We start from the raw sequence: 13,206 nt of genomic DNA, 5'->3' as shown, positions 1-13,206 counted from the left end.
TAACTCTTGATGAGATGGATTATACTATGCTTTTCTTTCATATACAGTGTCCCTGCCGATGATGGGACTTTATAAAGTCTCTTTTCAGCTTTGTAGTAGCATCATATATTTGTGTGCATTCTCTAGATGACATTAAAGGAGTGGAACAACTTTATTTATAAAAATATTTATTTATTTAGCTGTGTTGGGTCTTAGTTGTGGCATGCAGGATCTTCATTGCATCACGCGGGATCTTTCATTGCGGCACACAGACTCTTTAGCTGTGGTGTGCGGGCTTAGCTGCATGTGGAATCTTAGTTCCTGGATCTGAGGTAGAACCCACATCCTGTGCATTGCAAGGCATATTCCCTAAGCACTGGACCACCAGAGAAGTTCCCTGAAATAACTTTGATAAATCTATGTATGCCATCTAAGCAACCAGATGTTGTCAAGTTTCATTCAAAATCTGACATAGTTTGGTCTGAAACAAGATGGCATCTGGTCACCATTTTTTCTATTGCTTTATGTTATTTCAGTTTAATAAGATGTATGGAGAGATGTGACGGAGTTGTAATGTCATCAAGTGGTGCCTATAGCATGAAGAATAAGTTAAATGAAACCAAATGTGTAAAATTTTGAACTGATTCATTTGGCATTTCCATAAGTCTTGGCTTCAAGAGAAAATTCGGGCTTGGCTTTCTCATGGGTAAACAGCAGCAAGAACAGGGCAAATGTGAGCAGGTAGTATATGTAGTATTTGTGGGATTTGAGAGTAGACTGTTGATCCTGGGTATTCCTTTTTTGTTCAGGGACTGGTGTTAAGACCTGGGAAGTTTTCAGCTTTCTTTGTACTCAGTTGGGTTATTTGATCATCTTTCATAAGAGTTGCTGCTGCTGCTAAGTCGCTTCAGTCGTGTCTGACTCTGTGCGACCCCATAGATGGCAGCCCACCAGGCTCCCAAATCCCTGGGATTCTCCAGGCAAGAACAGGTTAGGTAAAGAATAAACAACTGACAAGTTCAACTTTAACAAGATATCAGAACAGCACAGTAATCTATTGTACACTTAACATCTAACCTACGTGGTGATTTAACCACTTAGATACATACAAAAAAAGATGATGGAAACAGAAAAGGATCATGTTATTCCTTTCCCTCCCCCTTCCAGCAATGGCTTCCTGCCACTCTTGACAGATTCACCCAGCATGGCTGAATTTAAAGGTGCTGATTCACTGCAAACTAATTCTGTTTTGTTTTTTGTTATTTTTGGCAAAACTAATACAATATTGTAAAGTTTAAAAATAAAATAAAATTAAAGACAGTAGGAAAGTAAGTGGTAGATGATAAATATGTGTTCATTGAGAATGGCAGATTTTATGCAAATTGATAAGTCCACTGCTTCAGAGATGAGACAGGCTCTTTCCTAGAAGGGGAGTGTCGATTATAAATGGTGAGAGACTTTTCATTTCAGCAAGTTCTTAGCTGCCAGCTGACACATTCATCACAGTGTGCCAGAATGGATTTTAAAACGGTACAACATATATTGCTCTTTTCCAGATCAGGCATCATCACCTTCACACAAGCCAAGTCAACCTGCTTGTTTGAAAACTGCCACATGAGGCTGTTTTTCAGGTTAATCTCAGTTAACCTTTTCCTTTCCCGATATACACAGTTCATTAGAATCTACCCAAGTCATTTGAGTACAGAAGAGACAGGCTTCTCATTTCAATTTTGCCTACACAGCAACTGAATGCCCACAAATTCCAAGCTGATGGGCAAAATAGAATGTTTAGCCCAGCTCTAACCAGACTGATCTGGAGGAGGAAATGGCAACCCACTCCAGTATTCTTGCTTGGGAAATCCCATTCACAGAAGAGCCTGGCAGGCTATAGTCCATGGGGTCACAGAGAGTCAGACACGACTGAAGCGACTTAGCACACACAACCAGACTGGTAGCTCTCATCCTTACCTCCCCTCTTTCACCCCTTTCCTTTCCCACATTTTGCACCTCTACATTTAATTATTTCTTTTTTCTCAGTCTTTTCCCCTCCCAGAGTTGACTGCTGGAAGCTCCTGCACAGCTGACAGCCCCTGGCTATCCCTTCCCTAACTTTCTGCCCTAGAACTGTCAGCTGAATCTTCAGGTCAAACTAGTGCTAGGCTTCCTGTTTGGTGCATCTCTCCACTTCTCCTTCCTACCTCTCCTGACCCCATATCCACCCTGCTAGATCTCTCTCCCCACCTCACCTTACCTCCAAGCCCTTTAGCTGTAATTGTCTCCTCTCTTATATAACCCAGACTGACACAGCCCAGCAACATCCTCGGGCCTTGCTCTAGTTTTCTCATAGCCCAGCAGAGCACAGTACTTCTTAGATCACTGAGACCAGTGGTCCCCAACCTTTGGGCACCAGGAGAAGGGTTCCTCAGGGATCTGGAACCAATATTTCTAACACAGAAAGTCAGAACTGTAGCCAAGTGGCAAAGATAACAGTATGAGGACAATCTCAAAGGTGAAACCAGGAGAGAAATGGGAGACTGAACAGCAGAGCCTGTGAAAAGTGATAGCAGACTGGGACAGGATGTAGTTCAGAACTGAGTATTTTTGTTCAACCTGCATTTGTTCGATGTGTTTTGTGTTCTATGAATACAAATATGGATGAGAACTCTCTTGCTTTCATGGAACTTACAGGCTACAAAGGAGATTGTGACTTGGCAAGTTCCCTTTAAATAGTGCCTGGATCTGTTGAGAAAGTGGACATGGCAGATTAAAGGAGCTACACTGGGCTGTGCACAACCCAGAAAATTTGAGATGTACTGACAAGTCCTGCCTAGCATGGATGTGGGAGGAGATGGAGTCATACTGTGATGACTTTTGACTTCTCTGTGTCTCTGAGTCCTCTCAGAAATAGCTCTTTTTAAAAAATCAGAGGATTGAGTAACTTTTAATACTTGCCTGAAATTTGCTAGCTGGGCCTACAAGATTTGTGAAGTGGTTGACAGAGTAAACAGAATGTGTAAGGAAGTTGTAAGAAACTCAGTTTGATAATTGCATTTACAGAGAATTATTAAGTAGTCCACATTAAATTTCAAAAGTTTCTAACAACAGTGGAAGATGGATTGAAGGAATTTTTTGGATTTTGTCCTAATTAGCAGTCCTAAATTCTTATTTACCACAATTAACATGTATTTCTGCAGTAGGAGCTCAAAGTGCTGTCTACCCATCTTTATGAAAATCTTATATTATTATTACTCCACACAATCCTGGTTGATTCTTTCAAAAATCTGTTCTAGCTTTCTTGATAAATTGTAGGCCATTTCCCCCAAAAAATAACTACATGAGGAACAAAATGTTAGGTAACTGTCTACCATGAATTATTGTTGTTCACCACCCTGTCTCATCAAGTAAAGAGTTAATGGCAATTTAAGATTATTGGAAGGGATCACCAGCATTATCTTCAGTCTTTGGTTCATTACATTGGCATTATGTATGAGTGAATACTCTTCCATAAATTCCAAAATATTAATGCTTTGTTAGCATCTATGTTGTTAAAAGCAGAATAAGCAGAAGAAGTTCCTTGACTGACAGGATTCAGTTTTACATATCTCATGGTGTAATACACAGTGCATCTGTGTATCTGGCAGGGTGTAGTTACAGATTACAAAAATCACTCTAGCTCTTTGAATCAGTAAGAGATATAACACAAGGGATCAGAAGCTTCTAAAATCATTGGAAGGGCTGGAGGAACAGATTTCAATCTGGGCCTCCAGGCACATTTCCTAGAATGAATGTTTATATCCTTTAAAAAAAGTTCCTAATCTAGAAATTTATAAACTATATGTAAGCCTTCTTGCAATAAAAACAGATCATAGAGGAAAATAAGCATTTCCTCTCTGCTGGTTAAAAAAAAAAACACAAAACCTTTACAGCATTTCGGTAACATGAAGGAAGTAAGCTAATAGGTATTGGCTGCTATGTGCCAGGTATTGTTCTAGATGCTTTAAAAAAATTTTTTTTTTAATTAAAAAAATTTTTATTTGTTTGCTTTTGGTTGTGACAGGTCTTTGTGGCTGTGTGCCAGCTTTCTCTAGTTGCAGTGCATGGGCTTTTCACTGTGGTGGCTTCTCTTGTCACCAGAGCACAGGCTGTATGCAAATGGGCTTCACGAGTTGCAGCATGGAGGTTCAGTATTTGTGGCTTACTGGCTCTATAGCACACGCTCAGTAATTATGGTGCACAGGCTCAGTTGCTCTGCGGCTTGTGGACCAGGGATTGAACTCACGTCCCTTCACTGGCAGGCAGATTCCTATCCACTGCACCACCAGGGAATTCCTTGTTCTAGATGCTTTAGATCTATCTTTTTACTAAGTCCTTATTAAAAACCTTTCCAAGCTGGTAATATGAGCCCATCTTGATGAAAAAATGGATGTTTAGGAAGATTACACTATATATGCACAGGTAGAAAGTAACAGAGGTAGAATTCAGGTTCAGATCTTCTGCCTCAAGAATTGGTAGACCTGTTGTCCAGCACTGTTTATTACTCCAAAGTCTTATCTGTGGTATCCAACCAAAGTTCTGACTCAGTATTTAATGACTACATCCAACAAGGCAGTTTACTGAGCCCCTGAGAGGTGTTTTATAATTCACTTTTTTCCCTAGATGATCCACGAGGTTCTTAAAAGCAGATGTCTCAAACAGTATCACAGGAGTAAGCAAGCCATAGTAGTAAATAGATAGTAGACATTTTTCTATCTCAGGTTGAAATAATCTTGTCCATGTCACTTGACCCAGAACTTTGTACTCTCATCCAACACTTTTCTAGATCTTAAGAACTCTTTTCTGGGGAAAATCATGGATTTACATGCAGGAAGTAGCAAATGAACAACAACAACTAAATGTGTGGGTCTTCTCTAAGAATACAAATCTGATCTTTAGATATTCACAAAATGATGGTGAATGAGTTTTCTGTTTGCTGCTGTAACAAAGTACCACAAACTTAGTGGCTCAAAACAACATGAATTTATTATATGGCAGTTCTGTGAGTCAGAGGTCCAGTTCAGGTGTCACTGGGCTTAACCCAGGTGTTGGCAGGGTATATCCCTTTCTGGATGTTCTAGGGAAGGATTCACTTCCTTGCCTTTTCTAGCTTCTAGAGGCTGCCCACATCTCTTGGTTCATGATTGCCTTCTATCTCCAATGTTAGCAACAACAGGCTGAGTCCTCACATTGCATCACTCTGACTTTGCCTCTGTTGACACACCTTCTCTGTCTCTGTTTTCCACTTTTAAGGACACTTGTGATTACAATGGGCCCAACTAGATAATCCAGGATGGCCTCCCTATTTTAAGGTCAATTGATTAACAACTATAACTCCATCTGCAACCTTAATTCCCCTTTGTCATATAAGGTAATGTTCTGGCAGTTAGGATGAGGTGGGGGGCATTACTCTGCCTACCATGAATGGTTACTTAATAGAGTAACATAGAAGAAAGGGCTTGGGAAGGCAGACCTTGATATGAATCTTGTCTCTAGCATTAACTAGTTATGTCACCCACTAACTGGCAAATTATCTAATCTCTCAGAACCTATTTCCTCATGTACAGAATAGAGATTATAACCTACTTCACAGAATTTACTTGACCTTCAAATGGTAAAGTTCTTAGTATATGCCTGCCACAGAATAGAGGCTAAATAAACATATCTTTATAATTAGAGAACCTAGAACTATATTCAGGACCAAGCAATCCAAAAGAGTACTTCCCAGATGCTTGGAAGCATCTGTGCTTGATATTTCCTGTGGTTTCATTTTTCCTTTAACTCTAATTGGATGGTTACCTCAAAGTTTTTCAAAATCAAACAGTGTATTGATCCCAAATAAACACAAAAAATGAATGAAGACACTTTATTTCACTACTTGTCTCAGCCAGTTTCTCTCCATAGATGACATTTGAACAGGGAACAAAGAGAGAAACATGAATCCTCTTGACTTATCTCCTATTTATTCTTTCACAATCTTCCCCTGGCCATCAAAAACTGTTTCCTCATTTATAGTCAATGAGAAAACTTCAATATTGTTATCTGTGCCTTTTCCTGGGGCAGTTATAGATCTACCCTGCATAAAAGATCAGCAGCAGTTGGTCATCTCATTTGCTTTTCAGCTGTCATAAAGCTGAAGTTAATGACTGACCTGTTGTGTTCAGAACCCAATATTGGGTACATAGTAACTGGCCATTAAAAATGACATTCAATGACGTGGAAAAATGTTTACAATGAACTGATAAGTAAGGGGGGAGTTATAAAGTAGGATACAGTGTTTGATACCACTTTTGTTCCCAGGTGGCATTAGTGGTAAAGTGAAAGTGAAGTGAGCGAAACTTGCTCAGTCGTGTCCAACTCTTTGTGACTCCGTGGACTGTCCATGGAATTCTCCAGGCCACAATACTGGAGTGGGTAGCTTTTCTCTTCTCCAGGGGATCTTCCCAACCCAGGGATCAAACCCAGGTCTCCCACATTGCAGGCAGATTCTTTACCAGCTGAGCCACAAGGGAAGCCCAGTGGTAAAGAACTCACCTATGAATGAAGGCGACATAGGAGATTCAGGAGACCGGGATTTGATCCCTGGGTTGGGAAGATCCCCTGGAGTAGGAAACAGCAGCTTGCTCCAGTATTTTTGCCTGGGAAATTCCATGGACAGAGGAGCCTGGAGGGCTACAGTCCGTTGGGCCACAAAGAGTCATATATGTATGAGTGAGTATTTATATTGTATTACATTGGGGAATACCAATTACATTGGTATTCCAATTGTAATTCCAATTATAATTGGTATTCCAGTTGTAATTCCAATTGGTAATTCCAATTGTAATTCCAATTGGTAATTCCAATTGTAATTCCAATTGGTAATTCCAATTGTAATTCCAATTGGTAATTCCAATTGTAATTCCAATTGGTAACTCCAATTGGTATTACAATTCTAATGTAATACCAATTACATTGGGGAATACTGCACAATTGCACTCATCTCACATGCTAGTAAAGTAATGCTCAAAATTCTCCAAGCCAGGCTTCAGCAATACGTGAACCGTGAACTTCCTGATGTTCAAGCCGGTTTTAGAAAAGGCAGAGGAACCAGAGATCAAATTGCCAACATCCGCTGGATCATGGAAAAAGCAAGAGAGTTCCAGAAAAACATCTATTTCTGCTTTATTGACTATGCCAAAGCCTTTGACTGTGTGGATACAATAAACTGTGGAAAATTCTTCAAGAGATGGGAATACCAGACCACCTGACCTGCCTCTTGAGAAATCTATATGCAGGTCAGGAAGCAACAGTTGGAACTGGACATGGAACAACAGATTGGTTCCAAATAGGAAAAAGAGTACGTCAAGGCTGTATATTGTCACCTTGCTTATTTAACTTATATGCAGAGTACATCATGAGAAATGCTGGACTGGAAGAAACACAAGCTGGAATCAAGATTGCCGGGAGAAATATCAATAACCTCAGAAATGCAGATGACACCACCCTTATGGCAGAAAGTGAAGAGGAACTCAAAAGCCTCTTGATGAAAGTGAAAGTGGAGAGTGAAAAAGTTGGCTTAAAGCTCAACATTCAGAAAACAAAGATCATGGCATCTGGTCCCATCACTTCATGGGAAATAGATGGGGAAACAGTGGACACAGTGTCAAACTTTATTTTTTTGGGCTCCCAAATCACTGCAGATGGTGACTGCAGCCATGAAATTAAAAGATGCTTACTCCTTGGATCCCTTCTCCAGGGGATCTTCCCGACCCAGGAATCAAACCGGGGTCTCCTGTATCGCAGGCAGATTCTTTACCAACCGAGCTATGAGGGCTTCCCTGGTGGCTCAACTGGTAAAGAATATCTGCATAACTGTCAATAAATTTGGAATTAGCAATCTGTCTGTGAGCAGGACCGGTCCTAGGCAGCTTCTGTGATAAAACAGAAGCATATCTGTCTGGCTTTCTTCTACAAGGATTTTTCACTGTTCTTGTGCTAGTAAACATGGAAAGTATTAGATTCGGTTTCTAAGTGAGAATTACAGTGAGAAACTAATGGCTAATATCCCAGCTGGCCATTGAAGTACTTTATGGGAGAGGCAATCCTAGCTCTACCAAGTAGTAGCCATCATGAAGTTAGCTATTGTCATTGTGTCCATGTTCCTTGAATTTGTAGTGTTATTTGCTGTGTTATTCAAGAATATGCCTTCACTCTGTCAGTGACACATATTTCCATAACACATAGTGATGCACTAAACCGATGTGTATCTTACAGTAAATCCCAGCCCCGATGTCTTATAGGAGCCTCTCCGGCCATTGTCATAAGTGAGTCTAATTTTGTGTGAGACCATGAAAACTCAGTGTTTTGATTATGCTCGTGCTTATGACGGGAGGTCTGAGAAGGCACTTCTGAAGGTTTATTCCTACCAGTTGTTGTCATTTTTATAGAGTCTTTAAAGGTTGAATCACTGAGGTGTTGCTTCTACACTTGTACTAGGCTGAGTAGCAACATGCCCTTTCTCCCTAAGTGCAGTAGAAGTCATTCCCACTTCCCAACATGTCTGTCTTCTGTCCTCTGGAGTATGTATTGCTTGAGCTCACCACAGCCTGGTAGATGGAAATCGTCAGAATATTCTAGAAACCCTTTTGATTGAAGTCTCTTCAGGAGGTTACAACTGCTGCAAACCTCAGGATTTTACAAAGCACTTTTTACAACCTCAGATAAAGGAGAAGTCAACACTCGTGACAGTCACAGGCTTCCGTGGCCTGTATGTGATCATGGGCTTTGCTTTCTTAATTATCCTGTTTCTTATACCAACTAAGATGTCACTGTATTTTTTTTATCATCATATTATCTTTGATGTTTTTTAGTTATATTATGGATTTTCCTATATATCTTCACTTATTGATGAAGGTCTTATGTTAGTAGTAGTTACTAAAACTGACTTCCAGTCAGTTAGCTGTGGTAGAATAGGAAAAAGAATGACCAACTGTATGTTATTAACATTATATATTAATATATTATTAGTTTTATTGTTTTCAGGCATCCAATTCTAACTTTCTGAACTAAACATTCAGAAAAATCATGTCCTTTGAATTTCCATTTGACTGTATAGGAGCACAGCAATGTGATTACATAAAATTGTTTAGTTTACATTAAAAAAAAAAATGGACAGAAGATCCAAACAGACATTTCTCCAAAGAGAATATACAGATGACCAATAGTCATATGAAAAGATGTTCAACACCACTAGTTATTAGAGAAATGTAAATCAAAACTACAATGAGACGCCTCACATCAGTCAGAATGTCTATCATTAAAAAATTCACAAACAAATGCTGGAGAGGGTATGGAGAGAAAGGAACCCTCCTACACTGTTGTTGGGAATGTAAATTAATACAGCCATTATGGAGAACAGGATGGAGGTTCCTTAAAAAAACTAGAAATAGAGCTACCATATGACCTTGCAATCCTATTCCTGAGCATATATCCAGAGAAAAGCATGATATGAAAGGATACAAGCACCCCAATATTCATGACAGCACTGTTTACAATAGCCAAGACATGGAAGCAAACTAAATGTCCATCAACAGAGGAATGGATAAAGAAAATGTGGTACATATGTGCAATGGAATATTCCTCAGGCATTAAGAAGAATGAAATAATGCCATTTGCAGCAACGTGGATGGACCTAGAGAGTGTCATACTGAGTGAAATAAGTCAGATAAAGAAGGAGAAATATTGTATGACGTCCCTTACATGTGGAATCTAAAAATAAATGTTACAAATGAACTTGCTTAGAAAACAGAAAGACTCACAGACTTAGAAAACAAACTTATGGTTGCCAGTGGGGAAGGGATAGTTAGGGACTTTGGGAAGGTCACGTATACACTGCTGTATTCAAAATGGATAACCAACAAGGATATATTTTATAGCACATGAAACCCTACCCAATGTTATGTGTCAGCTTGGATGGGATGGGGGTTTGGGAGAGAATGGATACATATATATGTATGGCTGAAACTGAAACTGCCACAACTGTTAATCAGTTATACCCCAATACAAAATAAAAAGTTTAAAGTTTGAAAGAAAAAACAAAGAACACTGGAATGGAATGCCATTTCCTTCTCCAGGAGATCCTCCTGGCCCAGGGATCTGTCCTAAGTAATATATTTGAGTTAGAATGATTCTGTCCAGGTTCTTTGAAATGTCTTTCTATATTTTTATAGAGATTCAGTGTGCCCATTTCACATGCTAGCAAATAATGTTCAAAATCCTTCAAGACAGGCTTCAACAGTACATGAACTGAGAACTCCTAGATATACAAGCTGGATTTAGAGAATGTAGAGGAACTAGACATCAAATTGCCAACATCTGTTGGATCATAGAAAAAGCAAGGGACTTCCAGGAAAACATCTGCTTCATTGACAACACTAAATCCTTTGACTATGTGAAACAATAAACTGTGGAAAATTCTTAAAGAGAAGGAAATACAAGGCTACCTTACCTGCCTCCTGAGAGGAGAAACCTGTATGCAGGTAGCAACAGTTAGAACCGGACATGGAATAATGGACTAGTTCAAAATTGGGAAAGGAGTATATCAAGGCCATATACTGTCACTCTGCTTATTTAACTTAAATGCAGAGTATATCATGCTAAATGCCAGGCTGGATGAATCACAAGCTGGAATCAAGATTGCTGGGAGAAATATCAATAACCTCAGATATGCAGATGATACCTCCCTAAGCTAAAAGGAACTAAAGATCCTCTTGATGAAACTGAAAGAGGAGAGTGAAAAAGCTGGCTTAAAATTCAACATTCAAAAAACAAAGATCATGGCATCCAGACCTATCACTTCATGGCAAATAGATGGGGAAAAAGTGTAAACAGTGGCAGATTTTTTTTGTTCCTTGGGCTCCAAGTAAATTTCTGCTGCTGCTAGGCCACTTCAGTTGTGTCCGACTCTGTGCGACCCCAGAGACGGCAGCCCACCAGGCTCCCCTGTCCCTGGGATTCTCCAGGCAAGAACACTGGAGTGAGTTGCCATTTCCTTCTCCAATGCATGAAAGTGAAAAGTGAAAGTGAAGTCGCTCAGTCGTGTCCAACTCTTTGCGACCCCATGGACTGCAGCCTACCAGGCTCCTCTGTCCATGGGATTTTCCAGGCAAGAGTACATAACTATAAGACATGAAATTAAAAGATCTTGTTCCCTGGAAGAAAAATTATGCAAACCTAGAGAATGTATTAAAAAACAGAGACATTACTTTGCTAACAAAGGTCTGTATAGTCAAAGTTATGGTTTTTCCAGTAGTCACGTATGGATATGAGAACTGGACCATAAAGAAGGCTGAGTGCCAAAGAACTGATGCCTTCAAATTGTGGTGCTGCAGAAGGCTCTTGAGAGTCCCTTGGACAGCAAGGAGAACTAACCAGTCAATCCTAAAGGAATCAGTCCTGAATATTCATTGGCAATACTGATGCTGAAGCTGAAACTCCAATACTTTGGCCACTTGATGTGAAGAGTCAACTCAATGGAAAAGACCCTGATGCTGGGAAAGATTGAGGGAAGGAGGAGAAAGGGGCAACAGAGGATGAGATGGTTGGATGGCATCACAGACTCAAGGGACTTGAGTTTGAGCAAACTCTAGGAGATAGTGAAAGACAGGAAAGCCTGGTGTGCTGCAGTCTGTGGGGTTTGAAAGAGTTGAATGGGATTTAGTGACTAGACACAACAACAAGAGATTCAGTTGGTTTATCATAGGAGATTCCTAGGTTGTATGTATCTTCTTTTTCCCTCCTTTAGTTGAATTTGCTTATGTTGGTTCTTTTATAATCTGAGTATTTGAAATCTTATACAATTAACTTTTCTTGCAGCCCCTTATTTACATCTTCATAAAAGTGTTCAGTTTCATGATTTGTTTATAGACTTATTTCATTTTGATCATTTACTACTTACACACAATGTGAATATTATCACACCTTCTAAGAAGGCCAGACATTTACTTCTTCATGGTAAATCCCTCACTTCCTAAGTGTGACTGATTTAAGAAAGGGCATGTTCTTTACTTTCTACTCTGTTATTTCTCACTTATCATTCTTGTCTTTCAAATCCTACTTTGTTAGTTTGTTTAAGAACTAATTTTCTAGTTCCAGAGGTTGGAGCTTAAAAGGAGGTTCTTTTCCCACTAAAACAGTAGGCTTTTACAAAAAGATATAGACTCAAAGAGTATTAATAAAATACAAGCAGAATTAAATGATGCTCATGGGTTGCAGTGGAGAAGAGAGAGAATTTAAAGAGAGATGTTAAAGGTTATGCTAGGCAGGGTTCAGCACAAGGATGAGTAGACTCATGCTCACAGCCTTTGGAGCATCAGAATATGGTCCCCTTTTTCATCAGTTTGGAGGGAGAATGGCTTCTTTCAGTAGGTCTCAGAAGGTATGTTTAATAGCACAGATCCTATGCATATCGTGATATCTCACAATATCCCAGAAAGATGGTTGTTGGGTCTTCCCTTTCAGGTGACCAGTTAGGTATGGTCTTTTTATTTTCATTCAGGGGCAAGACTGTCCAAGGGTTCCAGGGTAATAAGGTTTCTCAGGACTTGGCTTCTCAGGTATAAGGTAGTAACCTATCAGTTTCTGATAAATATTTAGTTCAAAGCCAGTCTGACTCATGAGTGTCAAATATCACATCAATGCCTACATTTAAATCACTATCTTATAATCAAGTTGCACTAGCTAGCTTTATATCTAAGACTTTTTACTATTTTAGGGGTTAGTCTGCTAACTAAAGAAAGAAGTTCTTATTACCAAGTGCCATTTGCCTTAGGCACCATAAGGGTTATGTCTAAGGATTCCCACTAAAATGATAGGGATGCAATGTTAATATTTTCAACTTTAGGACAGAAGTGATCTTGGGCCTCATGTTGTGGGATGTAGCATAGGAAAGGACCTCTTTTGGATACAAATACTGCTTTCAGGTTTGAATTGTGCCCATTGTTCAAGCAGATACCAACTATGTATCCTTTTAATCCATTTATGCCCAGCATTTCAAGTTGATACGTTTGTAGCTGGGGAGGCTAGTCTTCTGGTCCTGTTGTTTCACATTCCTTCTGCTCAGGGGAGTTGCTTTAGGCAGCTGAAATGGACATTTCTGCCTGGGAGGAGGATATCCCCATATAAAGTCAGGGGCCCTGGAGCCATGAAATTAGT

The 13,206-nt window shown here is 39.6% G+C and overlaps 1 protein-coding gene across 6 annotated transcripts in view; it reads left to right on the top strand.

The window, feature by feature from the left end:
- The window catches only part of SLC35G2 (solute carrier family 35 member G2), a 36,548-nt gene that overhangs the window by 15,920 nt on the left and 7,422 nt on the right, over window positions 1–13,206 (top strand). The window lies entirely within an intron of this gene.

The sequence above is a fragment of the Bos indicus genome, chromosome 1 (genome assembly GCF_029378745.1).
Source record: "Bos indicus isolate NIAB-ARS_2022 breed Sahiwal x Tharparkar chromosome 1, NIAB-ARS_B.indTharparkar_mat_pri_1.0, whole genome shotgun sequence".
Lineage (NCBI taxonomy): Eukaryota > Metazoa > Chordata > Mammalia > Artiodactyla > Bovidae > Bos > Bos indicus.
Note: the sequence above shows the minus strand (reverse complement) of the source record. Positions and strands in the feature narration are given on the sequence as shown.